General features: G+C 49.7%; 1 long non-coding RNA gene across 1 annotated transcript; it reads right to left on the reverse strand.

The window, feature by feature from the left end:
• Nucleotides 1-13,030: 13,030 nt before the first annotated feature.
• LOC123382884 lies at nucleotides 13,031-16,060 on the reverse strand. The gene is made up of 3 exons (XR_006592005.1): nucleotides 15,758-16,060; nucleotides 14,393-14,597; nucleotides 13,031-13,202 (listed from the first exon to the last, which is right to left on the reverse strand). It is a non-coding gene; the product is annotated as an uncharacterized LOC123382884 (long non-coding RNA).
• Nucleotides 16,061-18,123: the final 2,063 nt, after the last annotated feature.

The following is an 18,123-nucleotide window of genomic DNA, read 5'->3' on the forward strand; positions in this document are numbered from 1 at the left end:
GTGTTTCTGCCTTCTTCCCATCCCTTTGCTCAACACCTGTCCTTCTATGATCTGGGCATCCCAGGTGCCGAGGTGTTAGATGACAGGCTTCCCCGTGAGCAGGGGACACAGTGGGGAGCAGAGGAGGGACAACGCCAACCTGTACGTCAGGTGTCAGATGGCCCGTGGCACTAGAATACTGAATTCTGCCTGGGGTGGAGTTGAGCATCAGAGGAAGCTTCTAAGAAGTGACATCTGGGCTAGGCCTTCAAGGATGAGACATTCCCCAAAGGGACAAGCCAAGGAAGGCACTCTGGGCCCAGGGAGGATTGCCAATAAATATATAGAACATCCAGGTTAAACTTAAATAAACAGTAAAAAAATTTTAGCCCATGTCCCAAATATTTCATGAGACACACTTATATTTAAAAAGGTGTTTGTTATTTATTCAAAATTTACGTTTAACTGGACTTCCTGAAGTTCAATTTGCTAAATGTGGCAACTCTAGCTCCAGGAACCAGCAGGAGCAAAGACAGAAACAGCATTTGAAGGAAGGAGGAATGATCAGGCTGTTTAAGAACCACAGGGCCTCGGGCCATTGGCAGCCATGATGATTTTGTTGGGTAGGTCCCCGCTTCACTTAGGATTAGACCACCTGGCAGCAAATGGCAGCTGCCCTTAGCTGCTGCTCTAGCCCTTTCTCCCAGGACCACCTCACCACGAGCTAGAGAAATCCAGTTTCAAGTATTCACAATTTCTTTTCTCACAAGCTTCTGTATCCAGCCTCTTCCCTTGAGTCAATATTCAGCAAACACTTACTACATGCCACTACTGTGTTTGGCATTGGAGAGACAGTGGCACATGGAACAGACATAGCCCTTGGCCACATGGAATTTACAACACATACCTTTTAAACCTTTTCTGATAGTATATGTGATGGGCGGAAGTAGGGAGTAAAAAAAAAAAAAGCACACGTAAACATAAAAACTAATTTTCTCTTCTCTCTCTCTCTCTTGTTTAATACTTATTTCAGAGAAAGGAAACTTTCTTAGCCAGAGACCTCCCCTGGAATTCATAGCTCCTTCTGCATTTCCACCATGGAGCTGGAACAACTGAGTTCTCGGAGCGCTCTGTCATTCCGTCTCGTGCACCGGATTGAGAACCCCCTGGGAACAGAGCTCTGTTAAAAGATACAGAAGAAGAAAGAAAGGTGACGGTCCCAGCCCTCAAATGCTAGTGTGATGAGGGACACAGAGTGCACACTAAAAACAAATACCCTCCACCCTCCAACGGGAAACCACCTCTAATACAAGTATTTAGTTACAAACACAAATCAGTAACAACGGTGGCGTTATTTCTGTCAAGGCTGATAATGGCCTCCAAGTGTTAGGCAAGTACTGGGCACTGAGTACTTCTCACACATCATTCCATTTAGCATGTGCCCCAGAACGATGCTGTAGGCTCCATACTATCATTAGCCCCAATGCACAGTTGAAATGGCAGCCCGGAAAGACAGGGTAATTTGCCCAGGGTCCAAATGGCAAGCGGCAGAGCCAGGTCTGAAGTGGGGGCTTCAAAATTGCAGACCTCACAAACTTAACCACAGCATTAAAGACCTGGAGGGATGGTCTGTGCCACTGAAATCTGGAATTGCCTGTAAGTAAATGCAGATGTGTGTGCATTTTCACAAGTATGTTTGCTTCCACACCAAGGAACTGGTCTTAGCCAAACCCTTTCACCGGCTAAGGACGGTAACTGAGCCAGGAGACTTTAGGTAAATCATCTCAAGGGTGAAAATGCAAACCTTCTCTCCTTGTTCATTCCTCCCCTGGAGAATCACTGTCTGGCTGGAATCTCTAGGGTAGTAATTCTGAAACCATCGGCTTCCCAGTACCTGAGAACTCGTTAGAAATGCCAATTTTCCAGCCATCAACGATTTCCACTGAATCAGAAACTTCCATCCTCGGCATCTGTGTGTAACAAGTCCTCCAGGTAGTTCTGATGCCCCTTTAGGTCTGAAAGCCACTATTCTAAAAGGACTTGCGATTTTTAACAGCCACCAAGTTTCTAGAGCCCCTGCTCTATCAATGAAGGAGGAGGCAGCCCTAAACAGCTTGTAGTTGGGACTAGGGTAAACCAGGCCTCGTGCCTGGCACATGACAGATATTCAATGAATGTATTTGGATAAATGCATAACTGGTACACAGGGGCCACAGCCCTGTTACCATGCCAGGAGGGTCTGTCACTTGGATAACACATTGTTTGGACTGCAATATCGGGCAGACCAGAGACGCCCTGAAGAGCAGAAGGGTAATGTTTTCCTTCCACTTACATCTCAGGATGGACGGAGACCATGAGAAGGGCTCACCATGCTTCTGACCTTTGGAGGGGTAAGCAGGAGGTATCCAAAGAGTTAAAAGTTACCACAGGGATAGCTGGCTTATCTGGCGTTGTGCTGATAAACCAACTCTGAGTAGAAAGCTCTGGCTTGCAGCATTTGCTGATTCCTGTGATGTCAATACCTCCGCCATGGCCCATGGACGCGCAGTTGGCTCTCAGGGCCTGCTCCATCACACCACTGGCCCTAGCAACTTGCTTAAAACCATAAGACTACTTGTTTTCAAGTGTAAAAGTAATATATATGTATGGGACAATCAAACAGCACAGGGGGCCTAAAAGGAGAAACTACCCATCACCCCTGGTCTTACCCCCAGAGGAAAACCCCAGAGGATGCAATAGCTTCTGGTTTTAGTTCCATAGCTCCAAAGGGTGAGCTTAAATGGGCATGTATTGGTCTAGCATCCCCAGTGTCCACTGATGGGACTGGGGATCCAGCTCACCTCTAGCGCCTTCCACCCCCTGCCACTCCCACCCTCCACAGGGTTATTTTGATGATACTTTGCAGTTCTTCCATTGGTTACCTTCCTGCTTTTAAATAATAGTAGTGGGCACTTGCCTACTGTTGGCTCTCAAAACAGGTGCTGTTAGAGCCATTTTAATTTTTTTTTTACATTTATTAATTTTTGATAGAGACAGAGCACAAGTGGGGGAGAAGCAGAGAGAGAAGGAGACACAGAATCTGAAGCAGACTCCAGGCTCCGAGCTCTCAGCACAGAGCCCGACACAAGGCTCGAACACACGGACCTCGAGATCATGACCTGAGCCGAAGTCGGACGCTTACCCAACTGAGCCACCCAGGCACCCCTTGAGCCATTTTAGACATAGTAATGATTGAATCTTCACAGCAGCCCTCTGAGGTAGGTTCTGTTTTCATTCCCATTTTATAGATGAAAAAACTGAGGCAGAGAGAGGTTAAGTAATTCGCCCAAGCTAGTAAAAGGCAGAGATGGAATTCAAATGCAGACAGAGTGGCTCCAGAGTCCATGCTTTTAAACTCCTCAGAGAAAGATCGTATAAAGTTACTTAGTGTGGGGGGCGGGGGAGAGCTGCACGTCAAACAATCATAGGAATATAAGTATATCAGTAAGCTGTAGACTATTTGCTTTTATTGCCCTTAGAAAAAGCAAGCCAAGGGGCGCCTGGGTGGTTCAGTGGGTTGAGCGTCCGACTTCAGCTCAGGTCATGATCTCGTGGTCCGTGAGTTCGAGCCCTGTGTCGGACTCTGTGCTGACAGCTCGGAGTCTGGAGCCTGCTTCAGATTCAGATTCTGTGTCTCCCTCTCTCTCTCTGTCCCTCCCCCACTCACGCTCTATCTCTCTCTCTGTCAAAAATAAACATTAAAAAATTAACAAAAAAAAAAAGAAAAGAAAAAGCAAGCCAAGGGAAGGATGATGTCTACAGAAGAACGCTCCTGCCCTCAGGTAGACTGGGCTGGAAGTGTTCAGGGCCCTGCTCACCATTAGAGATATGGCAGGTGAGAGTTCCTTAAAGGCCTGTGGCTAAATATCATTTATATTTGCATATGACATCCCCAGGTAATTTCATGAAGGTGTATCTACGGATGTGGCTTGTTTTTCCCACCCATCCACCCTGTATGCTATGGGTGGGCCCCTTCAACCTGGAAGGTTTGAATCTATTTTCATTTTGGGGAAACTTTCTTCTCTTGGTTCTTTGATAGTTTCTTCCTCTTTATTTTCATTCTTGGATGTTGGGATGCTAAGATTGATTCTCTGTCTCGATTTCTTTTCGGCTTATATCCTGGAAGATTGGTTCACCTTTTTCTTTTAGCCCTTCTATGCAACATTTTATTGTCGCAATCATGGTTTTAATTTCCAAGGCCCTTTCGCCCTCTTTAATTGTTCCTTTTCCACACCAACCTATTTTGGGTTTATAGATGAGATCTGTGTCTTCTCAGACCACTCTGAAGTTACAAATTAGAGTTATCTTAGAGTTCCTTGAATTGGTTCCATCTCCTTTGGGGCCAGTGGTTCTGGTTTCTTATCTTGGCTTTTCTACTTCCTGGTTTTTCTGTTCTTTGAAATCAGCTCACAAATTCACCATTCATTTGTTCCAGTTCCTAGCACCTAGCCCCTCTTCTGTGTCTCTGCACGAGGCCGTGGGCCTAGGGGTTGGGAGCACGATGGTAAGTGCCCGTCCTCATGGAGCTCTGCATTTTGCAATAGACCCTGTCATGATAGATCAGATCCCCTGAGCACTGGACCATCCCGTGTTTGTATCTTCCACACTGTACGTCACATTTTGGTCTCTTGTCTGCCAGCCTCACTAGACTGATCAGGGGCTCACACTGTATATATTGATCACAAGGAGGTCCTTCCATAAAAGTCTGATACACCTTGGTTGAATGAAACAGACTTGAGTTTTGTTACTATTGATATATTTACACACACACACACACACACACACACACACACACACAGATGCTGTTGAGATGTGCCGGGGCTTCTGGAAGGATGGGAGAGAGCGGAACCAAATGGCGTTCCTCTGGAAGGTTTGGCAGAGGCATGAAAGTCAGAGTAACTCCAAGCCCACAGCCGCCCTGCTCACGTACCCACTCACTTTCTGAATAAACAGAGCCACCGTCTCCTCCTCTCTCTCCGGCAGCTACAGACTGTCACTTTTGCCTACTGTTTCCGAGCATCAACCTTCTGCCTCCTACCGCCTGAGAACCCGCAGTTCCGAAACCATCATCATGAGGAGGCAGGGGCAGGAATGCAGTTATCAGGTGCTCTCGGCTCCTTCCCTTCCTCTTCCTGCTTCCCCAGAGTCACCCCCCCCTTCCAGATGACAGTGGACCATGGGTCCAGGAGCTCAGTTCATTTGTTCCTGCATTCATTCATTCAGCCATAAATCCTTTTCTCAGGAAACATTACGTATTGGACTTAGTGCTAGGCCCCAGAAATGTAACAAAAAAGATACGGTGCCCTTCTTACAGGTTCCGGGAGTTCACCGTCTAGGAGACTAAAGCATTTGACATTTTTCTAGGAGTGAGCAGCATGACTCTACCCGCCCGGCCTGCACCAACTCTGTGTCATTGAATTTAACCTCTGCTCCTGGGCCTGCCTCCACACTGCCCCCACACCTCCTTAGGGACGTGTTCAATAGGTAGGTGGTGTTGGCTGAATGAATGAGTGTGTGAGGGAATGAATGAGTGGCACCGCCCAGCATGATGGGGACCTGCCTAGCTTCTTCACCCTAAGGACGCAGGGATGCATCACCCACTCCCAGAGTTCATGGAATCCCACTGAGAGTCTGAGACCCGGAGCAGAGACGACACCGCCCGCAGCCTCCTTCCTCCTGCACCCACCCTGGGGGAGGGGCGGACTCTCCGGGCCCAGGCGCCGGCTGGGGAGGGTTGTGCTCATTAAAACCTGGATCAAAGAGAGTGGAGAAATGCCGAGTCTCATTAACAACCGTTAACAACGGGCCAGCCGGCCAGGCCCAGGGAGTGAGGAAGGAGGAGGGTGGGTGAAGGGAGGCTCCAGGGTGCAAGGAGTTGCTTCTAATGAGCTTCCGCCTTAAAGAAAGAAAAACACGTGTTAACATCAGGTCCAGAGCCTGGACCTCGAGATGCCGGTTCTGAGCTGGGGCTGTGGTCAGCCTAGAGGAGGCGGCCCAGGCTTCCTGGGGCATTCTGCCAGGTGTGGTCACAAAGCCAAACTCAGCTGCGCAGTCAGCGGCCAATGACAAGTGACATTGGAATTCCCCATTTTCCTGCCCTCCCCTGTCAGAGCATTGGCTCTGCCCTTTGCTCCCCAGGTAGTGGGGATGGCTTCTCTAAGAAGCGATCAGTCTTCTCTCCACGCTCATGTGCAGTGGAGCTGGGCTGGAGTGTGGGCTCCGAGTTCTGTGAGGCTGGGAGCTCAGACCAGGAATCCAGAAGAGGGGCCTTCTTCCTCCAGGATATATGAAAGGGCTGCAGGAAACCACCGACTGCTGGGAGGAATCTGAGGGCCAAGTGAGCCTGCTGAGCAGAAGCTCCCCTCCCAAGTCTCAGGGCAGCTCTTGGCAAGAGCACAGGCAGGCAGGGACAATGGGAGGACAGGAGAGTGTGCAGGCCCAGATATGGGGGCATTCAAGGCTAGGACTCCAGCCCTGTGAACATCGAGGAGCAGAGTAAGAAAAAGAGGTTCTGCTTGTAGGACCAAGGCTGCCGAGCCTGTGAACAGCGTGGCCTGGACCAAGGGGCATGCCAGGAAGAAGGTCGGGTGCTGGGGTGGATGAGTGGCCCAGGGTAGAGATCTGTGCCTGGACGCCAGGTCCCAGAGGTCCAGCTGTAACAAAGATTACAAAGCCCTTAATGGAAGGCTCTTGGAAGACCCCAGGAGGGCAGGTGGGCAGGTTCCCTGGGGCTGGTTGAAAAGCTTAGTGGGGTCTGTTTGCAAAACACCTGGAGAATCTGGGTCTCTGGCTCATCAGGCTGGAGAGTGTTCCACCTGGCTCATGGTTAGGTGTGTGGGCAGCAAGGACCGCAGGGGACATGAGGAGGTTGCTCCCTAAAGACCCTAACCCTTAGTCCTTATACTGGAAAGAGAAAGAGAGCTGTCTTCAAGAAAAGCGCAGTGAGTTGGGAGTTCTTTCCATTTGCACGTTTTCATACCCCCCTAAGAAGTCAGCTTTTCCCCTTCTCTAGCTCCGCCTCTCCCTCTCAGCCATCCCACGCAGCCCTGACCACACTGGAGACCACAGTGGTCTCCAACACGGCCTGAGCCCCAGGGGCGGGGGGGGGGGGGTAGAGCCCTACTTCCTCCATGCTTTTGGAAACAGTGAGGGACAAGGTCCTGCTGAGGCTCTAGACACTCACCCTGTGCTGAGTCTGAGTGAATGTGCTTAAGTGTGTGGTGTATATGAAAGGGTGTGTGTGAGTGTGAACATGTGTCAGTGTATGTGATGTGTGTGCATGATAGCAAGTGAACTAGTGTGTGAGGGCATGGGCCGGTGGGTACATGAATGTGTATTGTGCATGTGCGGTGTGTGTGAATGGGGTGTGTATGTGATGGGCGTGAGTGTGTAAGGAGGCTCCCCAGCCCGCCAGGCCCTACACTCCCTACAAGGGACCCTTTGCAGTGATCATGATGCTCTCCTGGAGCAGCGCTTGTTGGGATGGAGAGATCAAGTTTCTAGGTCTAGCGCTGGGCTCCATAGGGCTATCCCCAATTCCCTAGTTAAATGGACTGACAGCTTCCTGCCTTTGTCTTCCCCCCTTGACCCCATTCCATGAGTGTGCATGTGCCTGCAAGTACACATAAGCACACTGTGTGGTCACTGCGGGTGGGCGTCTGGGAGACTTCACACAGCCGACCCCAGGTGCACACGTCTCACTGTGGGCATGGGTGGCTCCTGTCTCTGTGGATGAAGATGTTCTCATCCACCGTGAGGATACTGGACATGGCCTTTGAGCCTGTGTCAGGAGCTTGGCTCCAACAGGCACACCAATCAGTGGGTAGGAAGTTGCCTTAAATCAGAGGGGCACTGTGTGGCCCCCTTGAGAATTGAGCCCACTGTCCTGGTCACTTGAGCCACCCTCTGAGGATGGGAACAAATTGTTCAAGCTCTGCACTTTACTGACAAGGAAACTGAGGCTCAGAGAAGTGATGTGACTTTCCCCAAAGTCGCCTGACCGAGCTGAGGCCAAATTACCGTTTCCAGACTGCTCACCCAGTGACCCTTGCCACCTGCCCCCATTCAAGGGCACTCAGGGCCAGTGGCATCAGAACTGTCTGGTGGCTTTGTAAAAACTCAGATTTGCAGGCCCTACCTCAGATTATGAGCCAGAACTCACAGTTGGGGACCTGAGGTCTGCTTTCCTACCAAGCGCTCCAGATGTTTTTGATCCTTAGCCAGTTTGGGGGCACTAGATGGGGAGACCAGGGTCTGACTGGGTCAGGCCTCCTGGTGGAGTAAACACGGCAGGCTCAGGGAGGAGTGACCTCCCCCACCCGTCATACTCCCCCGAACTGGTTTTCCCAGTATATTCTTCTTACCCCCTCGAACACATATCAGAAATTCTCAGGGTGCTTGGGAAAGGTGAGCGAGTGACGACCTTCAGCCTGTTCCCATCAGACATGCCAGGGCAGCTGCCCTCGCCAAGGTGGTGCACATTGCAGCTGAGGAGGCCTAGAAAGTGCTCAGGAGTGGCAAGGTGCTAACCGAGGGACCGTTTTGGCCTGGGCACCTTGACTTTGCCTCAGGCAGGTTGGCCCAGGAGGGAGTCAGTCACTCCAGCCCTGGCTGCCAAGAGCAGCCCTCACAAGATGGCTGCCGGCCAGCCGTCCGTGTTGTTTGGCTCAGGGGGACTGCTCTCTCTGACAGGAAGCCTTTAATCTCCACAGTGGTAATCACGAGTTGAGAGGGACCAGCTTCCCATTCCAGGGAGCTCAGTGGAATTGTGCAACACAGCCTTTTGCAGGGAGAGCCCCCTTTCATCTGAGCACACCAAGTGTCTTGTTATCCATGTGGCCTGGGAACAGAGAGAACACTTGTCGGCATCTGTCCCCTGTGTACGTGCAGCTTAGCTATGGCTCTGGGAATTGATGAACAAAACAGGATTTGCGGGGGGAGGGGCGTGAAGGCTGAGGGTATGTAGCTGGATGGCCCATAATCATCTGGAGTGGGCACTTTCATCTGTAGTGGGCTCTCCACAACTGGCTTGAGACTTTCCACATTCTGGTGGGGAAACCTCTCAAGAAAGAGGGTCCCTTTGGAATAGGGTAGGAACTGTGTCTCCTTCTTCATCTGTTTCGGGCTTCATACAGGGGGGCTCTTTGTAAGCCCCAGCACCCCCCCCCCCAGACTCTTCCCCGCAAAGTGTAGAGTCCAAGGAGCCTCTACATCTGGCTGAAGCTGTGGGGAGGTCAGGTTCAGAGGACTCTGACACCCACTCCCAGGAGAAACTGACACAGAGGGTATGTGGTTAAGTGAGCCCTGGAGGTATATTCACTCACTCACTCACTCATTTGTTCCTTCAACACACCTTTACTGAGGGCTTCTTATGTGTTCTAGCCTCTGAGGAAGACAGAGTCCTTGTTCTGTGGAGCTTATATTCTTACGGGAGGGCTTAGATAGAAAGTAAATAAACAGGTTAATACATAATTAGGAAAGGGCTATGGAAGAATGAAATGAAGATAGGGAGGGGAAGGACTATTTGGGGTAGGGTGGTTAGGGAAATGGGTCCAGGACGCACCGACTTATTCTACTGTTAAGCCTGGTATTGAAAACATCCTAGATTCCCTCATTATTTGTAGAAATTAGATGTGAAACACCCATTGAGAGCCCTCCTTTGTCCCCTCACTACCCACTCTGTAGACAACTTTCCTGAGAGTTGAATATTCCTACATCTAAATTAATCAACCACAAACCACACAACTTCTTTCTGTTATGACAAAAATTGGCAGGTTGATTCACCTCTGTTCCCTTTACAGCTACTTCATCCAAGCCTAGGGCTGACAGTGAGTTCTGCTTACGACACCATGGGCTCCATTGCAAGAAAGTGTCCCCTTTAGGCCATCTCCTAACTTTCACTTTCCTGAAGCGACGCCTTGGATCGGCCCTGCGTGGTGCCCCCCTTTTATGAGGACAGAGGTGCAAAGGTACCATTTGTGATAAGGGAAGGTCTGCCAGTACTGATACCGGCACCCCCACGCTGATAGGTGCTTGGTCGGGATATGAGGCAGGAGACCTTCCCTGAGAGGCAGCGGGTGGGGTGGATTTAAAGGCAGAGCTATAGCCGGAGTTCCTGCCCGCTGTGTGGCCCGGAGGGACCGCCTGTTTGGGAGTCAGGAAGACCCAAGTTGCTACTTCCTGGGTTGCCTCAGTCCCTCTAAGCCCCGGTTTCCTCACCTGTAAAAGGAGGATCTTTACCTAGCTTGAAGAAACTGCGTAAGACCCTGGCGGGGGGACAAACACCTGATAAATGACACTGGCTGTGGCTCCCTGGGCAAATAGCTTAATCTCACTCAGCTTTGATTCTTCATCTGCGAAAGTGAGATAGCAATGTATTGTCCTCCTGGGGTCACGTGAGGGTGAGGTGACACATGTAAAGTGGCCTGCCACAGCGCCTGTGTCTAATCTACATTGGGAGCGCATCCCAAAGTGAGCCAGCAGGTAGACAGGACAGAGAGGGGCGCGATACTGCCTAGGAAGCCCTCGGCATCGCAGGGGATGGGCCCTCCTCCCCGGCCACTGGCCTAGTCAGCAAAGAGAAAGTGAGGGAGGGGAAGTGAGGGGAAGGACTTTCTGGATGTTTTTGCTGATTTCGGTTTTGATTTCAGGATGGGAACCGACATCAGTGACGTGCCAGCTGAACAGATCGCATAACCAAAGGAGGGCCGCATGGTATTAGGCCAGAGGTTAGAGAAAAGTGCAGCCTCACGGCCTCTACATCCCCTGCTGGAGAGAGAGTTCTGCTTTTCCAGGTTCACCACTAGCCTTTCCATCTGCTGACTCATTCTCATACAGCTCCAGCCCCGGAAAGCTGAGCATGTGGAAGGAGGCCTATTAATAGCCTTTTCCTGGGACACTCATCCTGACTTTTCCTAAGACAGTGTAAATGCAAGCACTGATGCCCTACCCCTCATTCTCCTCCCCACCCACCGCTGCCCTCACAGAGACTGAGAAAGAACAGTTCTGGGCACTGAGTAGTGCCCAGAAGGTTCTGGAGCTTCCCTTCTGTCACTTCTAAATTTGTTGGGGTTTCAAAATGGAGGCCTGTTAACTTTGGTCAGAGAGCAAGGCGTGGGGAGCTCTTTCTTTAGTGTTCCTAAAGGGCTCCAGCAGGGTCCCCACACAGCCTTTACGTGGGAAGCTGTAACAAGTGAGAAGAAGGACGCAGCACAAATCCTGGACTATGTCCCGAGGCCCATGGCCCGGCAGAGGGCAGAAATCCCCGACGGTGGAAAGCAGCCGTGCCAGTCAGTATGGCTGGGTTTGTGTGGGAAGAGGTTCCCGGGTCCCTGGGATTCTGCCCACTCCAGGGTGCAGTCGAACCCAGCTCAGCAGACAGGCCACAGAGCAGAGAAGGCTCTCAGACCATATGCGGACATGCTGCTGGCCTCTGCCTCCATGACCATAGCCTCACACAGAACAACCCGCTCTGGGGGCATCATCCACTGAAAGAAAGAACCGTGACTGGGGGGAATAGAAGCCAGGACAGGACAAACTGAGATCCCCTGAGCAGACCTAAAGAGATAATGAGTGGGCCAGGTTCTTGGACAGTACTGGGGAGCTGGCCCACACAGTCTCTTCTGTACGGGGGCGTGGGTAAGAGGCAGCCTCATGTAGCACAGAGCACTGTTTTTTTCATCTACTGCTTATATGACCTTGATCAAGACATGACCCCTCTCTGGACCTCAGTTTCCTCAACTCTAAAAAGATAGTGCTAGACAAGACGCGTTCTAAGGTCTCTTCTGGACCTGAGCTTCCTGGTTAATATAATGCACCTATTTGGAAAGTGTGGCTCTGTATAGGGTGAAAGAGTGGAATGGCTAAGGGAGTCAGTGGGTGGACCGGTAGGGGTAACAAGGGACAAAGGGGAAAGAGTGGGGGTTCTCTCCCTCTTTCCTTCTCCCCTCCCTTTTGTTAGAAAGGCTTCCCGTGTCCCCTCCCACCCGACCTCGCTGGCAGGGCCACTGCTACATGGGAAAAGCAGAGTTTCATGTGTCACTTTTCTGGGCCTGAGACATGCCTCTGCTACCAGGCCCTGTCAGCCAAATCTGCTCCCTCTTCCATCCACGCTCTGGCCCCCAGTTCGTCCCTTTTCCTCTACTGCCCCTACATTCCAGTCAGGATTCAGAGGCTCCCGGGCCACGAGGACTCTGCAGGAATGACAGTGATGCGAAGGGGTTCTGGGTAATGAACAGAGGAGGCTTGGCCTATTGGGATGGGGGTTGGGAAGAGAGGCAGAGAGAGAGAGAGAGAGAGAGAGAGAGAGAGAGAGAGACCTAGGCAGAGGATGTGGGTGCTCCCCCAACTCCACACCCAACAACCAGCCAGACCTGCACGGTCCCAAACATTTTCTGCCTTCTCTTCTCCAGCTTTAAAGTGGGCAAACCTAAGCTTTCTGCTCAGGAGGAGGTTAGGGACATTCCCAGAGCCCTCAGGTAGCCTGTTGCTTCACTAGCCCTGGCAGGGAGGCACAGTCACCTCTGTCAGGAGAGTGTCACTGGGGCCCTGAGGGTAGTAAGGGTCAACAGATTAACTGCTGGGGTGAGAATAGCTCAGCCCCCAGTCCAGGATACTTCACCATCATTCAAGGGGAATCCGGGCTGGGGCACTCCTCCTCTAACCCCCTGAACTCGGTTCAAAGGGAAGATGGAAACAGCTAAAATGATTTCCTGGCTGGCGCTCCCGCCCGCATGTCTGTCTAGCAATCGCTCATGCCGACAGAAGCCACCTTGCACACGGCCCCTGGATCCAGATTTCTGCAAAGCGGTGCCAGGGAACCATGGGGGAAGGGAGGGGCATCTGGCTAATGAACTTGCTTTGAGCCAAGAGGGAGTTTTTGGTTCGAAAATGGATTGTGTTTTGCTCCGTGAATATTTCTCTGGCATTACTTTGCTGACTGTGAAAAAGAGGCTTTCGGCCAAAAAAAGTAAGTCTTCCTGGAACAAACAGACGACTGAGAACTAACCCAACACAAAGAGATGGTATTTTTCCCTTTCGGCACGGTATCCACAATTACAATAAACATGTAGCGAGCACTGGCTGAAGGGGAGCCATGTGCTAAGAGGACAGATTCTGGAATCAAGCTGGCTGGTTTCAATCAGAGCCCTCTGACTGGATGTGTGACGTGGCTTCAGCTTCCTCATCTGTAAATGGGGATAATAATAGGCGAGGCTTACGCTGAGGGTCTTTTTTTTTTTTAACAAAGCAGTTAGAACTGTACCTAGTACATGGTCAATGCTCAGTAACTATTACTTTAACTATTGTTATCTATACTATTGGTAACTACATAGCAATAGTTACTACGTATAACTAGATATAACTAATACATTGGCAGCTGTTAATCCCTATAACTATTGTTATCACTTTATTACAGACATTTAGGACCATCATTTCTACTGTTAAGGACACTTATAATCTAGTTAAATGGATACGAAACAAACACATGCAAATTTAGATAATAAATAATACTTTGAATTACTCAGTACAGCAGCACACAAATGGGGCATATGATTGATTGCCAAATGGGTGGTACAGCTTCCTGACCAGGCTGTGCCCACAGTCCATTTCTAGGTTGCCGGGTCTCGCCTCCCTCAACCCTATGGAAGGGACAGCCCAATGGAGACTACACAACCCACCCACCACCTGTCCACAGGTGTTTGAGCCAAGGGTGAAAACTTGGCCCAGTAATGGGCCAACCATAGGCCAGCCAGGGACCTGGCGTGGCTTGGTGAATAAAGTTTAGTTATTCCAATCAGATCCTCTCTGGGAAATCTGGATTGGGCCCATGGAGAAAAGGAAACACACGCTGAGGGAACAGAAGCTGAAAGGCCACCCTGAGGTTGAAGTGAGGACATGGGGGGCATGCGTACCCTGACGTTGGTAGGAAACAACAGTGACCAAGAGGCTGCCCGTCCTCAGAGACGGGCCCTCAGCAGACACGGAGTGGAAAGGAGCATGAGGAGGCAACCAGGAGGCTCTTGAGGAGAGACGAGAGGGAGCAACACTGGGAGCTGTCTCGGTTCCTAATGACCTTCTGAAGGAACTTAAGTCAGTGTGACTCTTGGGACTGAGAGAGAGAGTGGGACTGTAATTTGGAGATGGAAGGGACCATGGGAGCTGTATCCACCTGAGGAGAGAACAGAGGTTTCTGTCTGGGGGGCCAGGAGGACATCAAAGGGGCAGAGGGGCTGGAGGAAGGAGCGTCCAGAGGACAGGCATGGCGCTGGAAAAGCATGAAGAAATGTGAGGAGACTGGATCTAACGATGAGATCAGAATTTGGAAATATTCAGAAAGATACCTTGTTCTATCAGTTAGGATGTCAGTTGCACTTACCAGAAAATCTGCCCAAGCCCAACTTAGACTCTAAGGGAAAAAGACTGGGGAAAAGACTGGGAAAAGGCAGCAGGTGCAACAGGCTTCAGCTGAAGTCCAACCAGGGTTTAAAGGCCACGGCAAGGACGTTGCATTTATGCCTTCCACTCTTCTTCCGAAGGCGGCATCATCCTAAACCCACCGGCCTGGCTTTGTTTAAGTCAACCTGCCAAATGACCAATGTGCCAAAAACATAATTGAAGAAACATTCTTTTTTGAACCAGTCAATGAAAATGCATATATTTTTAATTTGATTCAAAAACTGGCTCGCAGCTAATTGGCTTTCAAAAAATTGTTTTTAGGCAAGTTGCCCTGCTTTCAGCTATTCTTGGAAATGAAGATGCCTGGTAGCAGCCCCTAGGCTATTGGCTTCTCTATTCGGGTCCGGGAGGAGAAAGAGCCTCTGTGCCCCAGCCTGACCAGCAGAAGTCCTGCGGTTTGCTCTGGTGGGTCATCTGGGCTCACATACCATTCCCGAGCCAATGACACTGGCCCGGACAATGTGCTGGCTGGTGTGGACCTAGCTCAGTGGCTTTTCCTGAAATAGTCACTAGGGCCAGGGTGATGGGTCAGCATCGGTGGGCTTAAGCCATCCAAGCACCACTCTTGACACTGAGGTGGGTGAAATCACACCATAGGCACATGGCTGGGAGACTGCATGGAAAGACCTTGGAGGTCACAGGTGCTGAGAAGGCAATTAGCAATAGCCAGCCAAGGGGACTAGACTATATTCTCTAGGCAGCAAGGTGACATGGGAGACTTTTAAATCTTGGATGTAACCTCTTCAGGCAGTATTTCAGGAAGATAAGTCCGGCTGTACAGTGGGCAGGAGGAGGGGAAAGTCTGGCAAACCAGTGGGGTTATTGGCGAATACAAGAGGTTGGGCAGTGAGGATTGAAACTAGGGAACCAAGTGAGAAAGGGAAGAGAGGGGCAACTAGGAAGAATCTTGAAAGAAGAAGTAATAAGAATCTGTACCTTATTTGACAGTAAGGAAGTAGGTGGATGGTGGTAGAGGGAGGAGTAAAAAATGACCTCAAGGTCTGTGACCTCGATGAAAATTTGGAGTGTCTGCCTGACTCCTTAACCACTTTCTCCAAAGCTATCCCCTCACTCACAGGAAAGGGTGACTGTCCCAGTGCCCCATTGTGTCGGCAGCCTGGCACTCCTCCCACGTCTGGGAATGGACCCTTCCCTCCTTTTGGGAACTACCCGGTCCCCACCATCCCTCCATGGTTATTGTGAGGGCACTGTGCTAAACACAACCCCCGTCTAGGGGCACCTGACTGACCCAAGATGGGTCAATTAGAACTCTTCCTCAACTTACCAGAAGAACTGAGAGAGTGATGCCCGCTATTGGCCTTATTCTTCCACATGGTCCAAGGAGCAGAGGAAGCCAGTCTGTAATACAGAGAAGATCAAAGCAGATGCAGACATAGCGTCCGAGAGCGAGCCTGGGAGCAGCCGCCTGGATCCCTGACGACTGTCTGCTTTCTGCATGTACTTCCTGTTCTTGGGAGCTGCAAGACACCCTCTGGATTCTTCATACACATTGTAAGCAACTATTTCCGAAGTCAGGAAATCGAGAGTAGCTGCTCATTCTGAAGAGAGGCTATATCATTTTGGAACTTATTTGCATTACCAGTGAATTTATTGGAGGTATCCAAGCTGGACCATCACTTAGAAGACATGTCACAAGGAAATGCCAACAACTGGTAAGCAGATCCTCAACTAAAGGAGGAAGCCATGGCAGAGGGTGAGAGCTTCCAGAGAGGAAGAGTGGAACCTTGCAGAGATGTATAGATTATTAGGTGTAAGGGGACCCAGCAGATATATAGTGATTTGTCAGAGAGTTAGGGGAACTGGGATAGAATGTCCAAAGAATCCAAGGCAATTCAAGGACTTAACCAACAGGGAAACACGGGTGACTTCAGGCAGGCTTTGGAGTTGGCTGATTCAGCAGCTCAGTCAGGTTACTTAAAACCCACATTTATGTCTACTTCTCTGTTCTGCTGCACTGGGCACTGGCTTCATCTAAAAGTTGACTCCTCCTTTGGCTGAGTTACCAGAATGGTGGAAGAGAGTGAAACATTTCCCAGTCAAGGACTCTAAGCTTCTCTCTGCAATCTGATTAGGCCACTTTAGATCAAGCCCAGTAAGACTCACCAGATAAATGCCATTTCCTGATTGGCTTAGACCAGTGAGGAGCCACTCCTTAAGCTGGGGGTGGGATCAGAGTCCCCTGAAGCCCCTGGCCAAACATGGCTGCTCTACCTGAGGCTGCCAGGAACTTGCTTAGGGTTGTGTTGGGGAGGAAGAAAGGGGATCGGAAGCACCAGAGGCAATACCCCCCTCCACACACACATGTGGCCCACAAGGCCCGCATGTGCTGGCCCTGCCTCACCTTGAATTTTTCTCTCTGTGCTTTGTAAAGTTCCCAGAGTGCACTAGGTTTCTTTCTCCCTCCTGCTCTTCTCATAGGCTGGTCCCTCTGTGGGGAATAGTCTCTATATTTGCTGCCTAATTCCTATTCTTGTATCAAGTCTCACTTAAATGTCATTCCTGAAAGAGAACTTTACAATCCCCCCAAACTAAGTTAACCCCTCGCCCCCTTGTGTCCCTATTGGAATCTAATTTCGAGCTGTAATTATGTCCATATTTTATTCATTTGTAGCTCTGTGGGGCAGAGGCCATGTCTGTTCTGCTCACCAGTGAGTTTTCAGAGGTTGGCAGATACTCAAGAAATACTTGATGAAGGGATGGAGTGGATAGTGTACCCACTTCTTCTCACTCATGTCTATAGTCTTCTTCAAGCACCTGAGACATCTTTGGAGGTTACTTGAGTGTAAATATTTCTACAAAACAGTATCTCTTCTAAAAGAATGATGCCTTTAAAAGAACCTAAATAATTAGGGATGCTTTGAAAGCTTATAGAATCCAAGCAGTGGGACTTTTTTTAAAAATCATATATTTGTATCATGTTCATGCTTCATGTCAGTTACACAGATAAAGACAAGGCTAGAAAAAAATTCGTGAGCTAGCCCACACTGTCTTTGTTCCAGTCTTTGTTCCAGTCCCTACCTCATTAGTTAATTATATTACCAAATATTTATTGAATGCCTCCTCTGCATCAGCCATTGGGCTGGGCTCTAAGACTTGGCCCTGTTTCATGAAAGTTTACATTAGGGTCATTTTATCTATGAGGGCAGGAACTGAATGGATACATCTTCAGAATGATTTTTTACTACAGAGTTTGAAACAGTAAGTTTTTCTGGTTAACCTTTTGGATAATCCAATTAACTTTTGTTGCCAGAACATTCTAGTCTGCTTTGCTAGTCAGAGTTTCTTCACAGGAGGGGCTTACGGGCCAGCAATCTGTTAGGAAGGGAGGCTGGAAGCTTGTCTTGAAATCATGTTTGCACAGCAAGCACGCTGTTTCTGCTCAGACTGTATGGCTATTTGGCATGGTTAGAGGCAGCTATTGGAAATTATGGGGTAATTAAATCACTGCCTCTTCCCAACCACCCCCTTGGAGCTACCATTGATCCTAGTTAACTGAAGCATAATTGTATTTGGTTTATCAGACTTTCAGATATGTCGGGCTTCAAAATCCACTAAGATCTCAAAAAGAAAATTTCAAAGGGAAGAAGTAGCAGTGATCTTGTCTGATAACTTGTTCATCAATTTCTTTTT

This window comes from Felis catus, chromosome F1 (assembly GCF_018350175.1).
Source record: "Felis catus isolate Fca126 chromosome F1, F.catus_Fca126_mat1.0, whole genome shotgun sequence".
NCBI classification, from domain to species: domain Eukaryota; kingdom Metazoa; phylum Chordata; class Mammalia; order Carnivora; family Felidae; genus Felis; species Felis catus.